The following is a 14,230-nucleotide window of genomic DNA, read 5'->3' as shown; positions in this document are numbered from 1 at the left end:
GTCGGTCAGGATTCCACAAGAGTCATGCAGATATTGTATTGATGGGTTCAGGAGGATTGTACTCTACACTTTGCAGAATCGCAGTAGCCCCGCACGATTAGCGCCCGAGATGCACAGACAGCTGTGCGGGATCGAACAGTTGCTTGTTTGCAGAAGCTTACAGTGAGTGGACAAAAATATGAGACACCAAAAGCACAACACGCTACCATGCCTAATATGGTGTAGAAAACCGTTGGTATTCAAAACAGCTTCCAGTCGTCTCAGAAAGGATAAATACTGGCCCTGTATGGTTTTCAGGGAAATCTTATACCTTTCTTCCCTCAAAATAGTGGCAATTTAAGGTACAGATGATGGAGGTGGATAGCACTCGAGCATACTTCTCTCCAAATTAGTAAACAAAGACTCAATAATACTGAAATCTGGTGAAAGTGGTATTTATTTATTTATCGTGCGGTTTACAGCACGATATTAAATATAATGCAAAGATTAAAATTTATAATTTACAAACAGACATCTAAATTAATAATGCAATCAATTTCGCCATTCGTTGCCGTCAAGAAATCGTCGAAAGTACCTTGATAGGCCCTGTTGGCACATTCTGTAATTAGGTGGCGAACGATTTGCCTGCCAGATACATAATTGTTATTTGGAGTTGGAGTCTTACCTCATCTGTGGAGAGAGTCCATGCTTCTGTCCTGATGGGCGTGAATTCTGTTCAACATTGCCCATGTTCTGCGTGATTGGTCAAAGGCAGGAGGATTCTTTCTTAGGGAGGCAAACATTCGGCTGCCTTGGTTACGGAATTACACACCGTACCAGCACTAATAAATAGCCCGTGTTCGAATACCCTTAGCTCCCACATTATGCACTCACAGTGATAGGTGTCGTGTATAATTTTGGTACGTGAATCGATTGCGGGCGAGCAACGATGTTGTAAAGCTGTGTCGCAGAAGTTGGGTTATTATCTTTGGTGAGCGCGAAGGCGCAGTGTCAGATAGTGTTAAGCTCTGTTAGAGTGAGGAAGCAATTGGATGATGATGGGTGGATGGAGAGGGTTGTACGGGCGCACGACAGCAAGGTCTTCAGCGCCCGCTCAGTAACAGATTGAGACGGGTGTCAAGAAAAGACTCAGAACAGTAAGATAAAACAGAACGTAAAACACAGGTAACAAGCTTGGAAAAATATGGGCCTACCCACACCGAAGCGTGGGACAAAGCATGCCGCCAGCAGTAAAACATGAACAACACAGGAAGAAAGTGGTAGAGGGAGCTAAAACAATATAGCACATGGAAGTGGCTGACTGACCGCAAGGAAAAAGGGAGGAGCCAGCCACTGTGCAATACACTAAAACCTTCAGCCTAAACGTTTAGGCCAGAGTCCAGACATATCACAAAACTTTAAAACCCTTGACACACATGTCTCATCATTAGCTAAAACACAGGGCAGATCCCTATGAACTTGTGCTTCTGCCCTTGCATCACGGTATAAAATGCAGTCTGTTAAAATGTGACGGACAGAGATGTGCACACCACGAGCGTCACAAAACGGGGGATCCTCCCGCCGTATTAGAAAGCTATGTGTGAGAGGACAGTGCCCAATCCGAAGACGCGTGAGGGTCACTTCTTTCCGCCTGAGCAATCGGCAGGAGGAACGAAACGGCCGAGTTGTTGACTTCACCAGCCGCAGTTTATTGGCCGTCACCGCCAGCCATTCTTCCTCCCACAACTCCATGCACTTCCTGTGGAGTGCAGAGATGACAGACTGAAGGGAATAGGACACTGGACCACATCCTGCTCTCTGCAGGCCTCCTTGGCAACCCGATCGGCCTGTTCATTGCCCCATATTCCTATATGACCAGGCACCCAGCAGAAGGACACCGCCTTACCCCGCCGTTGGAGCAAGTACAGTTGGTCATATATCAGCTGGATCATCTCCTCAGTTGGGTACAGATTCTGCAATGATTGTAAGGCACTAAGAGAATCGGAGCAGAGGAGAAATCGATTGCCCCGAACACGATTCATCCGCACCAGTGCCTTCCGGATCGCGTGGAGCTCCGCTGCGAAAACGGTATGTTCATCAGGGAGGTGAATCCGGGTAACATGATCAGGGAACACTACAGAACAGCCAAGGAAATTCTCCTGTTTGGAGCCATCAGTGTAAACGACGGTAAAACCGTGATGCGCATCTAAAATATTAAAAAACTGAGAATGGAATGTAAAATATGGTGTACTATCTTTCTTAAAAACAGTCAAATCTAAAATAAGTCTGGGTCTCCGGAGGAGCCAAGGTGGAAATCTGCTCCAACCGCGACGGAAAACATGAAGACCAACCATATCCATCGCAGAGAGGCAATCCTGTGCGCGAATCCCATAGGGCCGCGTCGCTCATTGCTGATTATGAAATAGCCGTGCCAGAGGAAATTGAGCAACGGTATGGTATGCAGGTGTGTATGGTGTGGACAAAGTTTTATATGCCTGGCGCACCATAAGTAGCCGCCGCCGCATATGAAGTGGCGGTTCACCAGCCTCTGCACAGAGGCTTGGTATGGGGCTGGTTCTGAATACTCCAGTGGCCAACCGAATACCTTCATGGTACATCACGTCCAACATCTTTAAAGAGCCATACACCGTGCACAAATAATCGAGCCGAGATCGCACAAAATGTCCTGTAAAACAGGAGTAGGCAAGTCCTGTCGGCTCCCCATGTACTGTGGCTAAGACACTTTGAAATACTTAAAGCCTTAAGTGACCGTCGTTTCAGGTCTTTAAGATGAGGTAACCACAAAAGCTTCAAGTCAAAAATGAGCCCCAGAAATCTCACCGTGTCTTTAAAAGGAAGGACAGTGTTCCTAACCCTCAACTCAGGAAAGGTTAAAATCGAACGAGAATGGTGAAAAAGAACTCATACGGACTTCTCGATGGAAATCTTAAAACCACTCTTCTGCGTCCAGTCATCCAACCATCTAAGAGTAAGTTGCAACTGACGCGTTGTCGTTGCAAGGTTTGAAGAAGAGCAAAACAAAGAGAAATCATCCACAAACAAGGAACACTGGACAGGACTCTTCACTATGAAGGTAATGCTATTAATAGCAATGGCAAAGACAGTCACACTTAAAACGCTACCCTGAGGGTAGCTTATTGTATAGCCGCCTCCAGGAGAGCAAGGTTATCGTTGGTGGAATGAAACCTCCTGAACCCACACTGAAAGCAACTAAGGAGTTGTCGGGATTCTAACATCCAGACAAGGCGGCGGTTGACCATCCGCTCCAAGGTCTTTCCCATGCAACTAGTGAGGGAAACACTATGGTAGCTATTCGGGCTCGTGCGGTCTTTCCCAGGTTTTAAAAAAGGGATTAAAACTTCCTCACGCCATGAGTCAGGAAAGTGACCTGACGCCCAAATGGCATTAAAAAGTGCGAAGAGGATTTCTTTGTTGCACCTTGTGAGGTGCCATAGCATACTGTAATGGATCCTGTCGTGACCAGGGGATGTGTCACGAGCTGCAGACAATGCAGGATCCAGCTCCCACATAGAAAATGGGCAGTTGTAAACTTCATGAGAGGTAGACTGAAAGTCCAGACTACACCTCTCAGCAGCCGCTCTATGGGGCTGGAAACTCAGATCCTGACTGGTTGTTGCAGTAACCATGGCAAAATACGCTGCCATAGTCTGGAAAATGTCTTGCGGATCCGTGTGGAGAGTGCCGTTATTCATTACGGAAGCCATGGGGCACCTCCCTCCTCTCCCAGAAATTCTCCTGATGGTCTCCCACACAATGGAACTTCTGGTGGAACGATTAATGGTGTTCAGGAACTGTTGCCACGACCTCTTCTTGCTCTATCGAATAATGCGGCGACATTTTGACCTCGCCACCCGAAAGGCTGCAAGATTCTCGACAGTCGGCCGACACTGGAACCGACGCAGAGCCGCACGCCTGGTCCTGATTGCAGAGGGGCATTCGGCACTACACCAAGGGACATGTTGCCTCTTCTGGTGGCCTGTGGACTATGGAATGGATGCTGCAGCGGCGTGGTGGACTGTTTTGGTAATATGATCCACCCATGCCTCAACATTCGCACAGTGTTCGAAGTGGGCCAACTGGCTATAAAGTGGCTGAGCACCCATCTTGTTGGTGTACTTTCGGGACCACCGCCTTCTTGCAGGTGAATCCATATTGAGAAGTGATCACTGCAGTGCAAGTTAGCGACCACTTCCTATTGAGCACTGAAGGAAAAGCGAGAGATCAATGGCAGAGAACGACCCATTCGCTGTGCAGAAGTGAGTGCTCTGTCCTCCATTGAACAAGTAGGCACAGGATGACAGGAGAAGCCTCTCAATTGCTCTACCCCTGGGACAGGTAATTGCAGAGCCACAAAGCACATTGTGGGCATTAAAATCACCACAAATAATGAACGGCTGGGGGAGCTGTGAAAGAAGGTCGGTGAGGGCCGCTTCATTAAGTGTGTCATGTGGGGGCAAGTAAAGCGAATTTGCAGTCAATGGATGGCGCATGTGCACGGACACAGCGACGGCCTGTAAAGTCGTCGTAAGCGAGAGGGGTGAGGAGTGGTAGTCCGTCCTGACGAAAATACCTACGCCTCCTCTCCACGCAGGTCGTCCTTTGTGTGGAGTGTATAGCCTCGTAGCTCAGGGGAGTATGATGGATGGAAATAAGTCTCCTGGAGACACAGACACAGTGGTCGACCCTGAGAGAGTAGACGAAGTTCCTGCGCATGCGTCCTGAACCCATGTAAGTTCCACTGAAGTATGGGAGCCATCTATGATGGGGGTAGCACCTTCATCCTGTCTCTCCGACGGGGTGGAGAGACTGCAGCAGGTGGAGGGGCAGGGGTGGGGCGAGATGACTGCCCCACACATACGTCGTACTCTATCAGCTCTGGGAATCAGATGAAGCATCATGTAAAACGACATCTGCATGGTCAGACCGTTTACCATGTGATTTTACCCACTGTTGCTGCTGTATAGAAGTTTTCTGCGGTTTGGTGGGCGTTGGGGGAGCCGACGTGGGAGTGGTAATGGCCGTACCGGGCTTTGTAACAGCCTCAGCTGTTGGAGGCGCCAGGGGCTGGCCCAAGTTCGCCACTGTACCTTTGTCTGACGTTCGAGTAGGGGCTACAGGCTCTGAAACACTGGCTGCGTTGCAAGTGCACTGACATCTGCAGGTGTTAGTGCCAACACTCACCACCTCTGTCTGCGTAGAGGCATCGGCTTTTGGAGTAGGCTTCTGAACCATGAATGCAGAAGACGCAGCAAATATGAGAGGTTGCATCGACTTGTAGATCTTTTTGGCCTCACCATAGGGGATACGCTTGGTTGTTTTTATTTCCTGCACTTTGCGTTCCTCTAAAAATATTCGGCAATCCCTACTCCATACAGGGTGGTTCCAGAGCAATTGATACATTTGGCTGGAGACGAGCAACAAACTCCTTCATGAGTAGCCTTACCGCATTTGCCACAAGCTGCTTCACCTTTACACCCTAAGATGGTATGCCCAAAACGCTGGCATTTAAAACAGCGCATTGGGGTCGGGAAGTAAGGCGAAGGAAGCCAGTTTTAACATGTTCAGGAAGTTTCGTGCTACTGAAGGTCAGAATAAAGGAGACAAGATTGCCATCAACCCCCTTCATAATATGTTGTACATCAACGATACCTTCCGGAGCCCACTCACGTTGCAGTTCTTCCCTGGGAATGTCAACTAGGTCACCGCATGTCACAGCACCTTTGCTATAATTCAAGGTGCTGTGCAGTTCCGTGTCTATGGCATACTCCCCAAGGAATTTAGCAGATTGGAGGTTAGTTGCTTACTGGGAAGTGGAAGTTTCCACTAGCAAGGTCCCAGTACGCAAGCGCTTCACTGATTTTAAGGAGCCACAGATTCCCTCCAAACCCTTTTGTATATAGAAGGGCGAAACCTTTTCGAAACTACCTCCTTCCGTTTCACAATGAGAAACACGTTCTGATTACGAGAACGCATTCTGTTACCAAAGACTTTACTTGTCAAAGAAGTGTCGGAGTCAGTGGGAGTGACTGCACGAGCCCTCTTCAGAGACTGGGTGTTAGAACCTTCCAGCGGCCCACCCTTTCCGCTGGGAGGAAGAAAAGAGGATTTCGAAGGATCCATCTCGGTCCCACGAGCAGCTGTGGAACTAGAAGTCCACCTAGACAGAGCCCCGCGTGCCTAGGTAAGCCTTATACAACCGAGGTGCGGCAGGTTCCCCAGAGGTTGCCCGCTATCGACTGTTCCACCTCAACAGCCATGCATCTCATCAGCGCGCAGCACACCTTGAGATTGAGGGGTTGTTTATAGAGGTTTAGTCCATCGTCGCGATCCGGGCGGTCAAGCCAAGATCCCCATTCCCTGAGACACACAACATTCCACCGCCGCGCCGCACGGTGGTCGCTGAAGTATGCCCAGAGCTTACGGTGACAGGGGACTTGCAGAACTTACCAGTCCCCAGCTCAGGAACCCCGGGGTCGCCAAGCCCGTACCCAGCACCTGAATGCCGAGCCCCTGCGGGGAGAGGGGAGGAAGCAATTGTAATGTTATGTTTCAAATGTAAAGTCTCAGTTTATCAACATGAACATGATTATATCAAGATTGTAACACAAACTGATTTGTGAAGGAGGAAATTTAATGAAACCAAGTGTATACCACAAGTGGGACGTCAGAGGTACATATTATATTGATGTTGCATTTTTTTTATTATTGCTGCGCCATCGAACTAACTTGCTTATTGTACTGAGAATTGCTAGATTTGAAGCATAAGAAAGTGTATTGTTTGAATGTTAAGACGTTCATTAAATTTAAAACTAACCTTGAGCACTTTGTCACAGTATACAAAAAGAAACTTAGTGTTGTCATTTATGCCAATATTTCATTTTTCACCTACCTTTCTCTTACAATTTTTAGTTGATCATGTTTTTTTTTTTTTTTTTCAAAAGTAATAAAGGAACCAAGTGTGTTCCGAAAATACTTCGATTTACAACTAGCAGAGAACTCATTGCACCTCACGAGTGTCTTTGTGTAGATATAGTAATTTGCAGCTTTTGCTTAGCGGCGCACAAAACAGAGCAGTACTGTAACACGTTATCCAGATTTGTGCAAAATAGAGGTAAGGACTAAATACTTCGTTTTTTTTTATTGAATCAGGGCCAACAGATTTTTCTTTATTGTGTATCAGTTTTAGTTCTGGGATCTGGGATCAATTTTGCAAAACTAATTATCGTAGGTTTTATGTCAAAGTTCAGTCAATGTTCAGGGAGTTTATTCTGTTCAAACTTCTTGCGTCAGATTATTCACTTTACCAGTATTAAAGGGGGGGAGGGGGGCTTATGGGCGAGCATTAAAGTCTTGCCTTCTCATTACAACAGTTCAGCCTTGTATTACGATTCGTTATTACTTCTGCACAGCTCTTATTATTCAAAACAGAGTACGTCAGTCATATTTTTTATGATTTAAATAGAATTTTCAACAGCTACACGAAAAATTTCCTGACGATAACTGACACTTGAAACGTAATGTGGAGACTGATCAGGTGCCGTCTGTGGCCAAATATAGAAGCACAACCTGCAGGTTTGGCTAGCTTTTGCATTTGTGTTCAAGCATACATTTATCACGGTGTTTCCATATTTGGTCCAACCCCTGTAGGTATCCACACAGACAATGCGACATTTCTGGAGGACCAGCAAGGCGACCATTGTTGCCTATTCGCTTGAAGCGGAAGCAGTCAGAGCTGTGTTAACAATAACAGTCCCGGTTCCTCGCACAGCATTACAATGGACTTAATTAGGTGTACATTGTACATTGTATTCACACAAACTTTCAACTGAAGACTGGTGCGTGTCTCCTTTGTGTTGCCATGTGTTTACTGACCGTCAGCTCCAGATAGTGGATGAGTTACGTTACCTGCATTACATGCAGTGTGTCCTACTAGAGGAGAGTCTAAGTCAGTTTTGTGTCACGGTCTTAATAACGTCATGTTTATGTCAATGGTACACTGTGATACGCTTATGAATAGTTCTTGAGCAAACGAAGTGGATTATTGACTAAAAAATTTAAGGTGTTATTTAAAAAAGATGTACTGCCGTTCATAGCTTCGTAGAGTCTGTGCAAAATAACGTGGCCAGTAGATGCACACTCGGTAGGGAACATTTGGGGAGAACGACAGGGAGGGAGGGGGGGGGGGGGGGAAGCTGTGGGCAGGCATTGTAGGGGATATGCTGAGCGTTGGATAGAGATGGGGCCCCTCCACGCCCGCACCAACGTGGTGACCAAACCAAAAGTTCTACTGTCACCACATGTTAGTTATCTAGTAAGTGGATCACAGGATGCTGGGCTGTGATGTTGTCCGTGCGTCTGGGTAAGACTACGCATTAACACGGTCCATCAGGTGATAGTGGACGAAACGCGAGTGAGGGTAGCGATTTGAAAAGCAGAGGGAAAAAAGTGCCATGGCTCGTGCCGTGGGAAAAAACCTCTGCGACAGTGGGATGGGTAGTAAGAGCAGTAGTGGCTTACTAGCTGCGATGGCTCATGCAAGGTTGGATTTGTTAGTATGGGTATCATGCGTCATTACCGTGACAAGCGATGGCGATGTGTCCCAGTGGCTGCAGCTGCTACACTCCTGGAACAATCAAGATCGTTATACAGTAGTGTGAGATCGGCCATAGATCGTCTCACTGTGTGGGGGATGTGTGGAGCTTGTTTGCATGCAGTGTACGGTACGGCTTCCCTGTGTGGTGCCAGTTATTCGGCAGTGTATTTCAGCTGGATATCCAGTAATGGCGTCTGATTAACAGGGGCTCACCTGTGCCGTTATGTTTGCGTATGCTTGGCCATAGATGTTATGCCCTTACAAGTATGTCTTTTGGTCTTTTATGTTTCCATCTATGGTTGTGGTCGTAGTTCCCCAGATTCAGAATAAACGGGTTCTGCGAATGTCTGGAGTTTCTGTATAGTCTTGTGGTGAGTTTGTGGATTACCTCCGTGAGAGTCTCAAGTCGGTATTCCCGGTGAAGGTCCGCGATGCGTGTGTATCGTGGAGCATTGCTTATGATTTTGAGTACTTTGTTTTGTATGAGCTGCAGACGGCACAGGCGCGTAGGCGCAGCGCGTCCCCAGACAGGGGCTGCGTACGTCATCAGGGGTCGGATAAGTGTCATGTACATGGACCTCGACACCCTTCTGTTCAGTGTGCTACGCCTGTTGAGCATAGGATAGTGCTGTTTGAGCCTCGCGCTAGCTCGGTTGGTCATGTGTTGTATGTGGTCCCCCCAGAGTAATTTCCGGTCCAGCCAGACACCGAGGTATTTGACTTTCTCGCGGAAACGTATTGGACGTGCATGTAGGGTTATTGGTCTGCAGTAGCGGTGTTTGCGCAGTTGCTTCGGTCTTCTAGTGAACAGAACGGCTTCGCACTTGTCGACGTTTATTCTAACACGCCATTTCTCCGACCAAGGCTCGGCCACTCTGAGTGCAGTCTGTAGGCGTGACGTAATGTTTGATGGTTTCCAATCTTGCGCAAGGATGGCTGTGTCATCCGCGTAGATTGCCATCATTGTGTTGTGTGTGGTTGGGAGATCGTTTATGTAGAGGTTAAACAGTAGGGGCCCTAGGATGCTTCCCTGGGGTACTCCCGCATGTATACCGTGTCGTGTTGATTGTTTTCCCTGCACGTCAGTGTTGAAACTCCTGTCTGTGAGGTATGAGTGTATTAGACGCTGCAGCCCGTCGGGGAATCCCGCGTCGCTGAGTTTGCGGATGAGGCCGTTGTGCCATAGACGGTCGAAAGCCTTTTCGATGTCCAGGAACACTGCCCGTGTAGCTTTGTTTATGTTGAAGCCATGTTTTATATGTTCAACGACCCGTAGGAGTTGTTGTGTTGTGGAGTGGTGATTCCTGAAGCCGAATTGCTCCGGTCTCAAGATGTCATTTGTTATGCAGTGCCTAGTGATGCGTTTGAGAATCACCTTCTCAACAATCTTACTGAGCGAGCTCAGAAGGCTGATGGGTTGGTAATTTTGTGGGAGGTTGTGGTCTTTCCCCGGCTTCCTGAACATCAGGACCTTGGCCGTCTTCCAAAAGGCGGGGAAGTGTTGGTGTTTTAGTATGGCATTCGTTATGTGTGTTAGGTACTCAGTTGCTTTATCCGTGAACTCCTGGAGGACACGGTTTTGGATGCCATCATGACCAGGGGCTTTCCTAGCAGCGGAATGCATTATAGCCCAGGAGACTTCGGCTGTGCTAGCATGTCGAATGTCGTCGCGCGATGGTTGGGCTAGAATGCGTGTAACCTCTTGGTCAGAAGCAAGTGTGAACACTGGATCTGATGGTACCAGGTTCGGTGTGAATGACGCTGCGAGTGTTCGGGCCATTAGTTCTGCTTTCTCTTCCGCTGAGTATGCAGGTCCGTCGGGCCCTTGAAGCGTTGGGGTGTATACTTTCTCCCTGGTGAAGTGTCGGGCTAGTTGCCACACGCCAGGTCGTGTGGTGTCCAGCCCTTCGAGTTTCTGGTTCCACTTATAAAGGCACATTTGCATGCCGAGCGTGAGTTTCCTCGGAAACGCGAAATATTAATTAAATAAATAATCAGTGACAAATAAATAAAGCCTATGGCACACAACTGCAGCGCTGTGTCGCTGATAAAACAAAAGCACAATTACGTTACTCTTATGTTGGTTTAAGAAAGGGAGAGCTCAGGTTGAAGTGGTGCGAGAAGCACGTATTTTTTTTTATTGTCTGGCACACCGCCATATTTCATGTTATAGAAGAATACTGCGAGTTGCAACCACACTAGGCACTCGATTCTGTAAAGAATTTATATTTATAAAAGTAAGTAGGATTATGAACTGTAGGCTTATTCATTGAATATATCTGATTTAACTAACTGTGTAACTTTTTTATGTTTAGTAGACAATCACCCCTGTACGACGTATTGGCATGGCTGGCAAATTATTGTAATATTGAGATTTAGATTATGAGTCCGCACCTACCGCAGCAGTCTTTGGAAACGATTTAATTACGAAGTCCGATCATTTCAGTTTTATTTCACGGTCAACTACGAGTAACATTGCCTTTACGAAAAAGCCATTGTCAAGCGTATGATACTGAATAATTAAACGTCCACGTTCCAGATAAGCAAATACAATTGCAATCATAATCACCATCATACAGATAGAATAATTAACATATTTAAAATAACATTTTTTTAAATTTATTTTATTTATTTTATATTGGCGACTGCGTGTCGGACTTGTTATTTTGTCATTTGTTACATTGTTCTCTTTGTTTCATGTAAAAAATCAACTTTCTGGACCTGGACGTCAATGTATGAGAGATAACAAAATCTGAAGATATTTTCCAATTCTGAAATTTTGCGGGAAGACGCAATGAAACTTCCAGCAAAATAAGGTAAGACGCAGCATCTTTGCATTGGTAGGCTTGACCAGACGTATAATTCAGTGTATTAGCTTTTCAGTAAATTCTGTAGTGTTTCTTTTCTGCATAACAGTTTCAGTGACAAATTTCATTCTCAGTACTTTTCCCTAAACAATAACGTATGCAACAATACCAATACACGAGTGTACAATATGGCCGACTTCTGTACGATATCATGTTACATGGCCAGCAGCCATTACCAATAATCTCAAATTCAGTTTATATTTTTAAATTAACAGACAGCCATTGTTGCTACGAGCGATTCATGCTCAACTACATTTTATTTTAAAATCAGTGTCAAAAATTTTCTTGAAACATATATCACGTGTGGCATGGTAATAACTAGAAAACAATACGCAAAAATGGAACAGCAAGGACGTACTATTCAGACGCAATCCGACTCGGACGTGAGACAAGTGTTAGAAAATGACTTTACGACAGCAACCGGTAGTGACGATTCATCAAACATTGACGCAAGTGTTGACGAAAATTTTGACAATAGGCCGTCCACTACAAAAATTTCAAAATCTCAATCAGAGCCCATGTTAATGCATGACGTCACGTCTAATGACGCGGCGGGGGCAGAGACCTTGCAAACGGTAAACATTGCCGACATGTTACAAATGCTAATGAAACAAAACGCCGAAAACATGGCAACCTTAAAGGCACAATTAGAGACACAAAATGAACAGTTAAAAACACAAAATGACGAAATCAAATCTGATCTCATAGCAATCAAGATAGGTAATGACACTTTATGTAAGCGTGTGGAACTTATAGACGCCACACTGACCAAACAGATGACTGAACTCAGTACTAAATTTTCCCAGCTCAATACGAGACAAGAAAAGACTACAACTGACGTAGCACTTTTACAGACACAAGTAAAAAACCTTAATGTCACGTGTGAAGTTCTTACTGAACAAATTCAAACATATCCTTCAGTACATGACAATCTTGAAAAACGAATTACTGACGTACAGAATAAATTTGACAATGTTGAACAACACCTGACTGACATCTTACAATCAGATGCCACAGCTCATTTTCAAAATATTAATAAAGAATTTCATGATTGGGTTGAGAACAAAGACAAACATTTTGATAGATGCTTACGTGAAAATTTACCAACAATTGTGCACGACTCCGTAGCGCAATACATTACTAATAACAAACAGCTGATCAGTGACGCAGTACAATCCGTCACTGCACCCATGAGACAATTCACCGATCAACTACAGTCTGAATGTAACGAAAATATCAGTCAAAATGTACAGTTCAGAAACCAATATACATTCGAGTATGATACACACATTCCGCACACGACAAATACACAAGAACAAAACACACCACGACTACAACACATACCACGATGTGGAAACACAAACACAAGCTATTATCATGGTAAACCACAGCAACATTATCGTAATTACTCGCCAGCTGAACATACCAGTAATTACAGTGGAATAAATCCATATCACAATGCGAAGGAAGATGAAAGCTTAATGAAACACAGGCAATTTCAGATTTTTATCCCAGAAAAACGAACCATTCATCCGGTGATTTTTCTTAAATCTTTTAGTAACGCATTTCCACGCACTTGGAGTGACCGGAAAAAGATTTCATATATTGTCGGTTACATCCAAGGCGATGCAGCTGTCTGGGCATACAGTCAAGCTGACGTATGTACCACGTACAGTGAGTTTGAGCGTGCTTTTCTGAACAAATTCTGGTCGCAATCCGTCCAGGAGCGACTCAGAAGACAAATTTTAGAACATGAAACTTTTAACAGTAAAAATGGTAACTTACGCAGATATTTTGAAAAATACTTGAACATGGGACATTTTTTAGACGAACCAGTCGCAACGCGTGATATACTCCGTGCGTTGAAGGCCAAATTGCCTTTCAACATTAAAGAAAAACTCCTACATATCCCGGACGACGATTCAGATTATTTTTTAACAGCCTTAGATTCGGTTGACATGTTACTTGAAGATCAGCGCTTCGCGCGGCAAAACAGCAGCCACAATGTTTACACTAGTGGTATGCAAAACATGCAGGCTTGCCAACACAATTCTGGCGCGCCCACAGTTGAATACGCGGTACAGCAAAAACAGCAAACTCACATGCCGTCTCAGTACGGAAATCAAAATCAACACGCGTATTCCAATACAAACAATAGTTACAACAGTAATAACATTTCATGCGGCAATCCATACAAAAGGCACCGCGGTAATAACTACAACGGTAACAACGGATACAAAGGTAATAACAAAAACACAAACAGAAATAGAAATAATAATAACTACGAGCCAAGACAGCATCAAGGTTGGACTCGTAACGATCAGTACTTTCATTCAAACTCTGCTTTACCACAGCAGCCACCAGGTCAAAATTGGAGCATACCTTACGACCGACAGGTAAGTTATAATGCGCAACAGCAACAACAACCGCAAAAGTTTGGAGATCATAATAGGCAATATCCGAATGTGAATATAATAGAAATGACACCTGATGCACAACCTCAATCTGTGTCAGTACCTAGTACAAATGCTAATCCAACAAACTAGAAACAGTCACTACTTTGCCCCAGGTCGTGGCTGAAGAATTCTTGGGGGGCGACTTCAATGTTAATCAGTTATTTGACACCACACTTGAACAACAGAATAATGATATGCCGAGTAATTCTAAACAAAAACTACCTGTTTTATTTATAAGATACAACCACAATAACAATATATCAGATGAACTTTTACAAGACAGTACACAATGT

The sequence above is a fragment of the Schistocerca serialis genome, chromosome 4, assembly GCF_023864345.2.
Source record: "Schistocerca serialis cubense isolate TAMUIC-IGC-003099 chromosome 4, iqSchSeri2.2, whole genome shotgun sequence".
NCBI classification, from domain to species: domain Eukaryota; kingdom Metazoa; phylum Arthropoda; class Insecta; order Orthoptera; family Acrididae; genus Schistocerca; species Schistocerca serialis.
Note: the sequence above shows the minus strand (reverse complement) of the source record.